Raw genomic sequence first — 15,071 nt, 5'->3', positions numbered from 1 at the left:
AATGACACAACCCTACGGAGCTCTGGCAGCAGAAATCCCCGTTCCACCACACGTTTTCCTTCTGTGCCCCATCTTTATGCCATTATTCAATCCTGTGTATGCTTTTATGAACCTGCCAGTTTTCACAATGAAATTCCAGTCTCTGTTGAGGGCAAAATTTAGGTTTTCTTTTCTTTTCGCTTTTAATGTTTTATTTATTTTTGAGAGAGAGAGAGACAGAGTGCGAGCAGGGGAGGGGCAGAGAGAGAAGGAGACACAGAATCCAAAGCAGGCTCCAGGCTCTGAGCTGTCAGCACAGAGTCTGATGCGGGGCTCGAACTCATGAACTGCGAGATCATGACCTGAGCCAAAGTCCGACGGTTAACCAACTGAGACACCCTGGCGCCCCGGTTTTATTTTCTAAGGCCATATTTTTGCAGTGCTTTGCACAAAATGGGCACTCTATAAATACGTGTTAAACAAATAAATTATGTGTTGAAACCATACATTGATGCAGAACATTTTGACTGAAAAACAACTATCCTGGTAAGCGACACACCCAGCATGTGCTTCATTTCAATTACCAGCAAGTTTCAATTTCAGCTCAGTCTGTTTAAAATGAAAAAAAGTAAATCAATAAATCAATAAAGGAGAAAATGTGGCCACTCCATGGTAGTGTAATTCAGTGGTCATTTGGCCTGTGCAGAACCAATCAGAAATTTTTAACAGACCCTTAAGGAATTTTTTATTTTAAAACCTTGGGAGAAAATTTTTATCCAGAGACTGAGGAGGAAGAAAAATTCTAAATATCTACGTGGTCATATGCTGAACTACAAATTCATCTTGAGTTCCTTAAGTGCGGGTTAAATTACATGAATCTTCAGAGTATTCCGACAACGCAGCCTGATGCATTTTCAAAAAATTAAGCAAATATTTACAAAATGAAAACAAATATGCGCAGCTGTCTATAACAAAGATAGATCACAGACTATTCCAATGACTAGATGAAATACTGGATGGATATATAATATGTATCCCAGTCTACATAAGTGGAAACAGTTCTGCAGGAACATGTATATTTATTTATGTCTTCATAAATGTTCATCCAGCCTTTGCCTTCCCTTCCTCCGAGACATGCAGTCTGAATTATGCAAGTGGCATCAGAGCCCAATAAGTGAAACCACATTCTTCAGATCTAGCTGCCATTAATCATTAGTGATCCTGGGTCAATAAGTATCTGGCTTTGATAATATGAGATGTAATATGTTTCGCCAAAAGACAATGGAATTTCTGAAGAAGAATAACCTCCCTTAAGAGTACAGAGACTGCAAGATAGAACAGAGCAGATGATAAGCATAAAGTGGCAAGAGAGATCTACATGACAAGATCAGTTAACCATGGACAATGTGAAAACACACACACACACACACACACACACACTTCTTAGAAACAGAATCAAAAGATTTTGATAAATTCATCAAAGAGGAGATACTTAACTGGAATTTTCCTTGGGTCTTAATACCCTGAATAAAGGGTCTTGACCCTTTAGGAGCTATCTGAGCAAAAGCCTCTTTAAGATTAACATTTTCATTTGTATTACAATTGCAATGTTAATTTTACAGAATGGAGTTTTACTAGGCTGAGCCACATGAACACATGCCACGCTAACTTAGATCATGGGCTATAATCAGTGAAGACATTGTTAGCTGATGCCAGTGATGGAGGTTAAAGCTCAAATAGGGACCACTCGGTAAGCACCTTTACCTTCATGGGGTGTGGAATATCGGTGTTTTGGAATTAACAGCTTAAGGCTAAATCGTGTTATGGTTCTATGACTTGCTATATATAACGCTGGCCTGTTTTACTGTTAGTGGCCATAATTTTTCTTGTGTTTCAAATAAGGCAGCAGAATTGATAAGGTTCAAAACATTTGACCTGCCATATGTTAAATTCTATTTTTTAATAAAATAAATTATGTGACCAATATTGTGGATTTTGTGTAAAATAGGTCACCTTGGCAACAAAAACTCGTATTTGGGAAATTAAAAGTACACATAAAACACCTAACAGAACACAGCATACGATAGGTATTAATATGACGACTGGGCTCTTTTGGATGGCAAAGGTCAAAGACACACCAGCTCTACAGAAAGATGTGTGCTGGGCGGAGTTCAATGAGGATGTAAACTTAGGGGCACCCGGGTGGCTCAGCTGGTGAAGCGTCTGACTTCGGCTCAGGTCATGGTCTCACAGTTCCTGGTTTCGAGCCCCGCATTGGGCTCTGTGCTGACAGCTCAGAGCCTGGAGCCTGCTCCCTGTGTCTCCCTGTCTCTCTGCCCCTCACCTGCTTGTGTGGTCTCTCTCTCTCTCTCCCAAAAATAAACATTAAAATGAATTTTAAAAAAGAATGTAAAGATTTATAAAGACACATGAGTAAACATTTCCATGGGCTGGAACCGGGGCATTGTCCATTCACACTGGGACTAGAAGGGCAGCTGGAATGAAGCAGCTCATACTGGCTGTTCCTAGGGGTCCTTCTCCCTGAATGGTCCGCCCCCCTGATGAATGGCCAGCTCGTTTCTGTACCACTCAGTCCTGAAGGTCGGTCAGCCGCAGGCAGGTCTTCAATCCAAATGTCCCCTGGCTTCTCCACCATGATCTCAAATCCCTGTCCATCTCGGGGCCACTCCACCAGGGGTCCTCTCCTCCAGAGAGCAAGCCTGATGGGATAGTGTGGTCTCAGCAGCTTGCTCCCCTATTAAATTGTAATTTCAGAGCAGACCCACCACAGCCTGCTGGCTGGAGACCCACAGCTGGCTTTCCCCGGTCCCTGGTCCAGTGAAGTAGGGCAGGTATCCTTAGCTCTCTCTGTCCATACACTGCCTTATTATCTCCACAGTATTTACACAGTGCCCCGTTCCAAAATAAACACAGCTCCGCTCATTAAGTAGTTAAGTCCAAAAAATGTAATACGTTTATATCCTAACAACCTAGATGCCCCTGGAAAAAAATAGCACACATAAATTGAAAGAAAAATATTATTTTATCTTTAGGCAATTACCATTTGTGGCAAATGTGCACCTGTTGGGCAATTTCTTAACCCTCATTTCTTGATTCACGTTTTCATTGTACATGCTTTTTATCACACCTACCATCTAGACTCCTGCTTTGCAAAGAGGTGACGTTACTGAAAGGATTGTAGCATGATCTAATGTTGAAACTATTAATTATCCAAGCCAGTAGCATAGCAGTGTTTGACAGATGTCAAGTATCTCTGTGTCCTTCAAAGCTGAAAACATCTTGCGGTGACCCCATGAGTCGGCTTGGTCCCCAGGGGCACCTTGATGCAGCTTCTGAACCACGTTAAGATACAGGTGGCAGATTGCAACACACAGTAACTTAAGTATGAGTAAATGAGCTTTTTTTTTTCTCGGAAGGGATTAGTGGGCCGGGCAAAAAATGCACATCAGGGATAGCTCAACTGAGGTATTAGGAACATGTAACAGTGATAACACAAGTTGTGAGAAAAATTAATAATGGAAGAGAATTCTATGGGCCAGTTCAGTGTGAAAGGATGGATAAGAAGTGGATAAGGATAAGAGGTGAGGAAAGTGCATACGTCAAGAGCTCAAGGAAGCCAGGCAGTGGCCTGATGGGAAGGGGTGGCCGCAGAATATGGCTGTGAGCGAGACTGCTCTCCCGGGGCTGTAAATTTTGGGTCAGTGTTGGGGAGAAGCCCACGGGAATCTCCTCTAAGCTAGTACAAGGTGCTGAGGACTCAGCATGAACTGGCTGCTGTCTGAGGGATGACGGAAGGAGACGGGGCTGGGGAGGATCTTGAGATGTGCTCCAAGGGACGACAGAAGGAGACAGGGCTGGGGAGGATCTTGAGATGTGCTCCGAGGGATGAAGGAAGGAGACGGGGCTGGGAGGATCTTGAGATGTGCTCCCTCTCTCTCCTGTAACTCTGTGGTTGCCTCTCTAATCGCTTCCTTTCCGTCAGCAGGAGCACGGACCCACTGACACGTGACTTCCCGTTACTCTTACAAATGATGCGTTTTCCTGCTCAATAGTCTCCCTATTGCAGAACCCAAGGGGCTACCCTACCAAATTCTCAAAACCCTGTCTCTGCTTGCTGTTTCCTCTTGGAACACACTTTCTTCATCTGTTAGATCCTCAAGTATGCGATTTCTTTATAGGTCAGTGTTAGCCCTCTTCTCAGTAAATGCAGCCCATCCTCAAATGGGCTCCTTTCACCGACTAGCCCTTTCTCCAGCCAGGCTCCCACCTCACACTCCACATGCAGTCACGCTGAACTCACTGGCATGTTTACCTGACCACGTTCTTTTATGCCTCTGTGCCTTCCCACAAGGTACTCCCTCTCTCCTGGACTAGCCATATGATCTGTGCAGCCCACTCAAAGTGCCAAAATGGAGCTTCTTGTCCAAAAATTATTAAGAATTTCAAGATGGTGCCATCAGAGCACTAAACAAAGCACAGGTCCTTTCTTCTTCTTTTTTTAATATTTTAATGTTTATTTATTTTTGAGACAGAGAGAGACAGAGCATGAACGGGGGAGGGGCAGAGAGAGAGGGAGACACAGAATCGGAAGCAGGCTCCAGGCTCCAAGCCGTCCGCCCAGAGCCCGATGCGGGGCTCGACCTCATGGACCGCGAGACCGTGACCAGAGCCGAAGTCGGACGCTCGACCGACTGAGCCACCCAGGCGCCCCAGCACAGGTCCCTTCTAAGTGCCCATCCAGGTTGCACACCCTTGAAGCCAACCCTGCTTCACTTTCTCTTCGCCCTTCAACACTCAGCCCAAGCACTCTCCCCCGCCACCCCAGAGACCTGCCTGGCCACCTGTCCCACCCACCTAAACCCACTTCCTCCACGCTCCCACTCTTCTGCACACCTGGACCCCGGTTCTCGTCACTGTAGATGCTGCCTTCCTCACTGACCCATGATATCCTTTTTTTTAAATTTTATTTTAAAAAAAAAGTTTTTTTAGTTTACTTATTTATTCAGAGAGAGAGAGACAGAGAGAGAGAGAGAGAGAGAGAGTGCGCACGAGCAGGGGAGGGACAAAGAGAGAGGGAGAGAGAGAATCCCAAGCAGGCTCTGCACTGACGGTGCATAGCTTGATGTGGGGCTCGAACCCACGAACTTGTGAGATCAGATCAAGACTCAGACGCTTAACAGACTGAGCCGCCCAGGTGCCCCTGACCCATGATATTCTAGCACAGACTGTGTATCTCTGTATCTCCAGCACTTTGGCCCATGCTGAGCAGAATTCAGTCCCCAGTGTAACGGGGAGGGGGCAGGGAGGAGAAAGAAAAAAGGACAAGGATATTTGTTTGGACAATGAGAAAAAGAGGAAGAAAATCTAAAGATACGATTCCCTGTGAGCTGCACGGTAATCTGAGGAGGCAGGATGGACAGGAACGTTCGGAGTTGGGGGGAGTTGATCACACAGCACAGAACCGGTTGAAAATGCGACAAGTCTGACCTCTACCCAACACCCTTGTTGGATTTGCTTTGAAGTTTACACACGAAATTCCAAACGAGAAACAGGGGCATAACCTTACATTTAGGTTAATTTTACTAAAAGCAAAACCAAAAACACAGCTTCTCAGGGGTGTTCCTGTTACAAGGAGGAGATGATGCGTGTGAGGAAGAAGAGGGAGTGGGTTGGAGAATGAGTCACAAAATCGTCCAGCATCCACTTCCACCAATGGCCCCCTGCCGCCCTAAGGACCTTTCCAGGGAGGACATCTGGTGGGCAGAGGTGTGGTAACCGGGATGCCACGGCAGACCACCGCACGCATTTCTCGTGCCGTGACGGTACTGCTGGACCAGCACAGAGGCGCAGCTGGTGCCAGAATAATCTATACCACACGCAGAGTGTCGTGGTGGTTTCCTGTGCACCCAGGCTCACTTCCATGGCATCCACGTCTCGTGAAACCTGTGTTTAAAAACGTCTTGCACTGGATCATCCTGCTGTCAAACTGGCTGCAAGGGAGCGTCTCCACTTTTTAAGGAAGGAGCATACCGTTGCCAGCATGGAGTCCAGCATCATCAAAGTTCTCAGAGGTGTAGTTTTATGCAACAAATCTGTCTGCAGAACCGGGGGGCGGAGGGGGGGAACCACAGGCAAACGAGCTGAGAATTGTTAATGTGAGAACGGTTATAAATTGTGTGCATCATGTTACATTTCTTTAATTGCAGAAAATAATCGGAATCAAAATAAGGGAAGACAAGAGAAATATACGACTGTCAAAGGCGCATACTGGCTTTCTCTGGGTGGTTCAGAGTTGGGGGCAAAACCAGGGTAGATGGTGGCTATTGTACCTGTCTCCACAGTCCGTGAGTGATCGTTGCACAGGCCGTGGGGCAGACTCCAACGGCCACAAGTGGCCTGGGACTGTCCGTGTGTATACTCAGTCTCTCAACGATAATTAATTCCCAAGAAGCCCTCATAAGTAGTTGTATTTAATGCCAAAGGATCAAAGGGTTTACGATACGATGGGAGAAAACACACAAGGGCCCAGTATCATTTTTGAGTGCCTACTCTGTTACAAGAACTACTTATCGCACCTATGTTTATCTAAGTGAAATGGAAAACAAATTATATCACACCATCTTGAGGTGGAGAAATAGACCCACAAGAACAGACAGAAAATGGCAGAGTAAGGTTTTCAAACGTGCTGATTTCATTTGGTGGAAGAGGGCTCTTAAAGCTCCACGTGTATATGATTCACCACAAGAACGTGGGCAGTCAGGAGTAGCAAGGAGCCCAGCTCAAGCTTTCTTCAAGAACAGGGGAGATCGCCATCCCAGGGCAAGGCTTACAGGGGCCCCACAGCTGGATCCAGGCACGCCAGGAGCCCACCACGGCGCAGTTTCCCTAAACGTTAGCCTCCTTCTAAGGCTGATGATGGTTCTTCTGTGGCGGCCAAGTGCCAGACCACAACCAAACACCCCCGGGAAGGCAACAGCCACCCCTCCCTCCCTGCGTCTAGGAGCGGGGGGGGGAGACAGGAGACACAGATACACACAGGCAGAGAAGCTTCACTACTGTTTCCACGCTCCCCATAAAGCACTAAGAAACTTTACTTTTCCCCAAGAAGGAGAAACGGACACTGGAGATGCAACGACAGTGGCCAATACAATAAAAGAGGAAGACAGCCTTCTCGTATCAGCGCTAACACCGTGAGATAGTGAAGATCATACTGTCAACAACGGGACACTGTCATCTCACACAAGTTCTAAAGCATCGATTTTCATGGTTTCCTCAAAGGTTCAAGATACGTGATCTTAAATCGTGACATCTTAGTGTTTTAAGAGATTAACGTTATTCTGATGAATAAAATAAATTCATGTCCAATGCCTCCCCCCACCAAAAAAAGAAAGCAAAACTGACTTCGGCTCAGGTCATGATCTCACGGTCCGTGAGTTCGAGCCCCGCGTCGGGCTCTGTGCTGACAGCTCAGAGCCTGGAGCCTGTTTCTGATTCTGTGTCTCCCTCTCTCTCTGCCCCTCCCCTGTTCGTGCTCTGTCTCTCTCTGTCCCAAAAATAAATAAACGTTAAAAAAAAAATTAAAAAAAAACCGCCAACAATTTCAGAGAAAACCACAAGTATTTTTGGTATGTTTCCTTTCAATCTGATATGTGTATATATTAAGTTATTATTTAAAGCACCAATCCTCAGCTGTATTTATGTATCCTAACTCTTATGTTATCATTCACTCCCACTGTAATTCATAGTAATATGCAATTCATTGTAATTTGGTTTTATTTTTCATATTATTTCTAACACTTTCAAATCAATGTTTATTTCAGTCGTTCTTAGTAATACTAAAATTGAACGCTATAGGGTTTTCTAACATGGCTGTGACCACAGAGAATGTATTTTTACAGAGTCCTGACTGTTGACGTTTTGCAGTTTCCATGCCCGTTTATCCAATAATTAACTGGAATAATGATTTATAATACTAAAATGCCAGAGTTCATTTTTTTTTTTTTTTTGGTTACGTCAACTTTTATTATTATTTTATTGCATTGTGTTCTAGAAAACACGGCATGTGAAATTCCTGCTTTGGGGAAAACGGATCATTGTTTACACAAAGTACGAGATGTTCCTTGGATGTAATGGCATCTCATAACCTTTTATGACATTTCCATGGGGCATAGAAACGACGTTCTGTCCCTGAAGGATCGTGTTCACAGGCTGGGGTTTTGGAAGCGGACCCCGAGATGGGGTACTGCATGTATGTTTCTATTAGGGATCAATGGCTGGGAGAGGTAGGGGAGGAAGCAGGAATGGGCCGACGGCGGAGTCAGAGTGAATGTGTATGCAAGTCCGAACAGAAGGAGGTTCTGCAGCCAGCACTAGCCACGAGAGTTATTCAGAATGGAGGGGACAGACCAGAGCTTGTCCTCCCCGATAAGTCCCTGTAACTGGCCACCCCCAGGAAGGCTGTCTGGATAAGGGACTCTGCAGATGAGGCGAAGCCTAGAGGAGCTGACCAGCAGGGACAAGTCTACCTCAGAAGGGCACTGGGTCTTCTCCGTGCTGACCACCGTGTAGAGCAGAATATCCTCATGAATTGCATCAATCAGACTTTCTATATTCTAGACTCAGTGAGTATTTGTTGTGTCAACTGGATGAATCAAAAACTGGGGAAAATGTGTTGAAGCTGCTATATTTTCATCAAGGTCACCTTATATTTCTTTTTAAAAACATGCTCATCTCGAATAATTTAAGCTAAGAAGGTACAAAATAGGGAAAAAATTCCCATGTACTCTTCCCTCAGTGTCTCCCTCACAACCACAATACACTGTCATGAGCAGAAAGCTAACACAAATAAAATGCTACCCACTAATCCACAGATCTCATGTGAATCTTGCCAACTGCCAAACTATCGCCCTTGCTGTTGTTCTAGGAGAGAATCCCCGATCCCCACGCCTACTGAGTGTCTCGGGCCTCTAGTCCTCTCCAGTCTGCAGAGATGATCAGTCTTTATTTGTCCTTCAGGACCCTGAAATTTGGAAATTTGAAGTGTACTGACCAGTCATGTTCTAGAATGCCCCTCAAGTTGGGTTTGTCCAACATTGTTGATTAAATTCAGGCGAGGCACTGTTTTACAAGAATACCGCAGAATCTGTGCCTTTCTCAGTGCGTTAAATTAGGGGCCTCCTCTCTCCTCTCATTAATTTGCTGATGCCTAACTGCACTGACGCAGCGGTGAGATACTGGGGAGAGAGCCTCAGTGCGTTAAATTAGGAGCTATGTGGTGTTGATAGCTTTCATTCCTGATGATGTCAACTTTGATTACCTGATGTACAATTTTAATTCCTGACTTTATCATTAATAAGTACGTTGTTTGGTGATATTTTAGAGTATGTAAATATTCTGTTTCTCTTTATACCTTGCTCACTAATTTTAGCATCTCTGATGATTCTTCTTAATTTTTTTTAATGTTTAATTTATTTTTGAGAGAGAAAGACAGAGAGACAGAGTGCCAGTGGGGGAGGGGCAGAGAGAGACGGAGACACAGAATCCGAAGCCCGATGCAGGGCTTGACCTCATGAACTGTGAGATCATGACCTGAGCCAGAGTCAGATGCTTAACTGACTAAGCCACCCAGGCGCCCCAGCATCTCTGATAATTCTTGACTGAAACAAACTTGATTGTGGTGTTTGTAAATGATGACATTCTATTTTCACCATCATTCCTTCTATGTTTACATTGTTGGACTTACACTGTAAGAAAAAGTTTTCCCTTCTCCCCTGTTTATTTATTTGAGTATTTACATCAGGAGAGACTTATGATATATCCACTTCTTTATTTTACAAACTATAATTCGTTACTGTCAGTTACATTGTAGGTCAAATTGTCTCACATTTTCCTTGCATTTGTAAATATTTTGGCCTACAATTTTCTAACATGCACTTAAGCGCAACAATGTATGCTTTTTCAGTTTTCCTAATGGTACTGACCCAATAAATTCTACTAATAACAATGAAACAAATCTCTGCATGTATTTATACGATACAGATAAGCAAAGCCCATTGGTCTTTTACCTACGGATTTTCAAAATGTTATCAAAAGTGCAATGAATTATTACGTGTACACAGTTCTTGCTTCAATGGTCTTGACTCACTACCTGCTCATTCTGCATCTGTAAAAAATACTACCCCTTCTTCTAAAAAAAAAAAAAAAAGAAAAAAAGGCATCAAAGAACTAGAATAGTACAGATAAAACTGATCCATTCAGGTCAGTTTTTTTTTTTTTTAATTTTTTTTTTTTAACATTTATTCATTTATGAGAGACAGAGAGTGCAAGCAGGGGAGGGGCAGAGAGAGAGAGGGAGACACAGAATCCGAAGCAGGCTCCAGGCTCTGAGCTGTCAGTGCAGAGCCCGACACGGGGCTCAAACTCACAAACTGCAAGATCATAACCTGAGCTAAAGTCGGATGCTCAACCGACTGAGCCACCCAGGCGCCCCTGTTTTCTAGTTTCTTTTTTTTTTTTTTTTTTTTTTTTTTAATGTTTTAATTTATTTTTGAGAGACAGAGAGAGACAGCATGAGCAGGGGAGGGGCAGAGAGAGAGGGAGACACCGAATCAGAGGCAGGCTCCAGGCTCTGAGTTGTCAGCACAGGGCCCGATGCAGGGCTCGAACACACAAGCCGTGAGATCATGACCTGAGCTGAAGTCGGATGCTTAACCGACTGAGCTACCCAGGCGTCCCCCCACTCCCCGCAACTCAGGTCAGTTTTAATCAGAATTGTAAAGTCAGCGATATAAAAATAAATCTAGCAAAAATAAAATCTAGTTATTAAAAAAAAACCTCTTTCATGTGAATTGTAACAAATTGTAACATTTATCAAGAGTAAACATCCTCATTATTTTTTGAAAGTTTGTTGCCTCAAACACTACTGTGTCTGGCACTAATAGTGTAACCCCTGCTCTGTTTCTATTTCACTTGCCTGTGGTTAACCAAGTTATTCGTTCTCCTACGCTAATGCAATTTCCCCCATAGCTGTGACATTCCTCTGGTCATTTTAATAAGAGGAAATCTGCAATCCATGCCTGTATCACCATCTGACTTCGAGCTCCTTATGTTTGTTTCTAACAAATTACTATCAGTTAATATATGGACGATTTATGGTAGTGATGAGAATGAGCCTGGGAAGGATATGGTTTGAGGTTTATAAAGTAAACTCAGCTGATGTTGGTCCTGACTAATAAATCAACATCTAATGCTCTGCTATCAAACACTAATTAATTCTTCCTTTCCTCCCTCATATTAATTTAGTGTCATTCCAAGTCTTCAGGGGAGAGTGCTTGCAGCTTTCAGCAGGAACCCTCGAATGCCTTGCCAGAGATTTTTATTAATCGCAGCAAATGCAGTGATTTTGGAAACCAAATTTAGAAAAGAAAGATGAGTTTGGAAGACAGTTGTCCCCTTTGGCAAGTATGATATTTCAGGATCTCAATAAATCTCTTTGAATCTAATAGAACTGGAAGTAACTTTTCACATCTTTTCTAATACTCAGATATTCTGGTAATCCAATTACAAGAACCCTCATATTCCAACATTCATATTAACACTAATTTTGAAATACAAAATAAAATAAGTTCAACAAATTAGTTCAGTAACTCTAGCCATAAGAGGATATTTCACTCTAATGACAAAGACATATTTGTACATAGTTTATATTAATACATGGCTCACATATTCATCTAAATATTTAAAATTCTGGTAGCCAGCTAAATCTCCTGTATATAAGTATAAATACCTTTCTGGGATATTTTAAATTTTTCCGAGTTTACTGATTCGAAAGACCATCTATAAATCATATGATAGAATCTTACTGAATACTATGGTGTAGTGAGGGATTAAAGAGAAAGTCAGGGTTCTACACAGCTTGAGTGGCTGCTAATTATCAGGTAAACTTAAACACCTTGGCCCTTCATCATACTCTGGTATGCACGAAACGTGAAACAGACACTCTTTTTTGTGCTTTCTGCATGTCTGTCACAGAAATGGAAATCGTACAAGGGGAGGGAGGACCCAGTGAGTGGTACATTCTACGTCAGATGCCCGCACGAGTCTGCAGTACTGCGAACTCCGAGTCCACAACCACACACAAGTCGAGGCCAGGACTTGGAGAGGGGGGCAGTGAATGGAAGAAGGGCTGTTTCATGGAGGGGAAAAGCTTTCCTTCGGTCCAAAACAGGAGAACTCTGGGCTCTCTGTCCAAACCAATGCTAGCTCCTGGGTGTGCAGAGTTTTCATTTTTTTTTCAAGCAATTCAGAATTTTAGGAGTGCACAAAAAGTTTTCAGACATTTTGACATACTTGGAGAGGAGCCCTTACTACAGTCTCTCTCAAGACATGAGTGAACCCTGGGGCTAGCACGGCCTGCTAAGGAGGTGGGGGAAGAATCAGAGGCCCGCAGTCAGCCCCAACCCTGGCCCTGGGCGCTTTGGTGTTAAATATCCAACCTGCGTGAACCTGGTTGGGCTACTCAATTCAAACTCAGGACCCATGGCTCCCTGAGGATGGCAACTTGGAAAGATGCTGTATAAACTATGTGCCAAAAGGAATATAGTTGCTTAGGGAGCCTGAGTTAGTTTAACATCACCAAGGTAGCATTCAGCACACCCTGAAAGGTAAAGCAGCCTCCAAATGTTAAAAATAGGATCAGGGAAAAACTCACCTACTCAGCAAACTGGGCTCAAGGTGTGTAAAGTTCAAAGAAAGACCAACTACTGTAAAAGCTGTTGGTCAAGGGTCACCATGCCTCTTAAATGACAAGATGCTGAAGGGTACTGCAGGCATACGCTTTGCTAGAAACTGTTCATTTAAAAAGAAGATGCTCAGATAAATCAATTCTGTTAGGAACCTTGAGGAAGGCAGGGAAAAGAATATAAAGCACAGATCAATCTTTCATTTAGGTTTCGGTCTAGAATGTTGGACATGACAGTATGTTAACACGTTTCACCTTTTAGCTGCTATTTGATTAGCAAATAGGCTTAAGCTTTCTGCAGACGTTATGTGGAACTACACAGATTGGGTACACGTGTTCTCTGTAAACACCCACGGACTCTTGTACCCACTCGGCAACGCTGTGTTCCTCCTCGATGCCGACAACTATACAGTGATACATCAAGACAATTCCTGTTTAAGAGGATTCTCTTCAAATCTAAAGTTAGTAAGAAAGTTAATATTTCTAGTATCCATGGGTTATATTCAAAACAGAGACTCCTGGAGGGAAATTTAGCTCAAAGGCTCTCATTCTCATGACCTTAAACTGCCTTTAAGAAGTGACATATTGTGGGGCGCCTGGGTGGCTCAGTCAGTTGAGCGTCCGACTTTGGCTCAGGTCATGATCTCACAGTTTGTGAGTTCAAGCCCGTGTCAGGCTCTGTGCTGACAGCTCAGAGCCTGGAGCCTGCTTCGGATTCTGTGTCTCCCTCTCTCTCTGCCCTTCCCCTGATCATGCTCTATCCCTCAAGAATAAATAAACATTAAAAAAAAATTAAGAAGCAACATATCAGATACATTGTTAAAATTTCTAGCACAGTTTTGGATTTTTTTTACAGCATGTAACATTGAACGTGACGGAGACACTTGCATTTTTCTTGTATCTTCCACACGGGTATTAGGGGGGAGCTAGTACCTTTGTTTCATTATTGTTTCATCCCTTACAACAGCATTTCACAACATATATTCCTTGATGTTTGCAGGGTTTCTGAGGAATGAAAAGATATCTGTTCATGTAAGAAAAGGGGAACGGTGTCAAGGAAAGTCAAACAAATTTTAAAAATGTTAATACCTCATGACTTCAAAAGTTGGGTAAGTTGTGATGTAAACTCCAACATATTTGATTCACTATTGCAGCGTTTTGCCCTTGACACAATAAAGACAGAATATTTTCTTCATCCACTACAACCCTGTGCGCTCTGAGCTATCACCCCCTCCTGTACCCAGAAGCAGGTAATCACTGCTTTGCTGTCAGTAAATACAAAACTTGTGCTTGCTTTAGAATGTTATGCCAGCGTAATTACAATGCACCCTCTTTTGTGTCTGTCTTCGTTCACTCATGGAAATATTTTTGATACACATGGTATTAATAAAAATAAGGCATTTACTTTATTTCCCAGTACTATATTCTATTGGGTGAAGAGACCACAATTGCTTGATCCATTCTTCTGTGGTTAGTGGACATCTGGGTTGATTTTGGTTCAAGCTATTAAGTACAAAGCTGCTTTGTACAAATTGTCAGTGGCACAGTTCCATTTCTCTTTGACAAATACCGATAGGACTGTTGACTTACTTGTTCATTGTATAGCTGACGTTTGAAAAGCATTCAAATAATTTCCTATTCCCACCAGCAATGTGTGAGATAACCTGTGTCACATCCTCACTAGCACTTAATGATAATAGTCTTCTTAATTTTAGCCATTCTATTGTGTATATTTTATTTCCTAAATTCAAAGAATTTTTTTCAGTTCTAAAGCTGCCATTTGAAATGGAAATAAAAACTTTATTATTCTTACTTCTTGTTAATACTTACTGTGTCTCATTCATTGAAAAGGATTTTATTAATTTATTAAGAATACATAGGATTCCTGCTTTAAAATGTTTGTCTGTTAGTTGAAACATCGGGTTCATCTCAGAACAGGCTGTACTGATTTCCTTTTCTTGTGAGAATGGGTTCTGTTTTTTGGATTCTTTGCAGGTCTATTACTAGTGGATTATATCTTGGGTCTTATGAATCTCAAGGAGGCTCTTGATTTTATTATATTTCTCAGATGAATATTGTTGCACATGTGTTAGCAGATACTTTGGTTCTGTTTGAGCTGCAGACTCTATTCCTTAAAAGGCAACTCCGATCTGAGTCAGATCATTTGTCTTCAGTCCATCCTACACATAGGTTTCAGAGCTCAGGCAGGGATGTGGGTAGAAATATTTGGGTGATTTTCTCTAGCTCCTTCTCTCATGGGATTCTCTCCATCTCTTCAAGATGTCCCTAGCCAGGAAGACTGTGGGTGTCTTCCTTGTCCACTGCACCCCTG

At 42.9% G+C, this 15,071-nt stretch overlaps 1 long non-coding RNA gene across 1 annotated transcript in view; it reads right to left on the bottom strand.

The window, feature by feature from the left end:
- Positions 1-15,071, bottom strand: part of LOC113603715 (uncharacterized) — a 117,106-nt gene that overhangs the window by 99,516 nt on the left and 2,519 nt on the right. The gene's annotated exons all lie outside the window — the stretch shown is intronic.

The sequence above is a fragment of the Acinonyx jubatus genome, chromosome B4 (assembly GCF_027475565.1).
Source record: "Acinonyx jubatus isolate Ajub_Pintada_27869175 chromosome B4, VMU_Ajub_asm_v1.0, whole genome shotgun sequence".
Classification (NCBI taxonomy): domain Eukaryota; kingdom Metazoa; phylum Chordata; class Mammalia; order Carnivora; family Felidae; genus Acinonyx; species Acinonyx jubatus.
The sequence above is the reverse complement of the archived record's forward strand: the minus strand, read 5'-3'. Positions and strand labels throughout refer to the sequence as shown.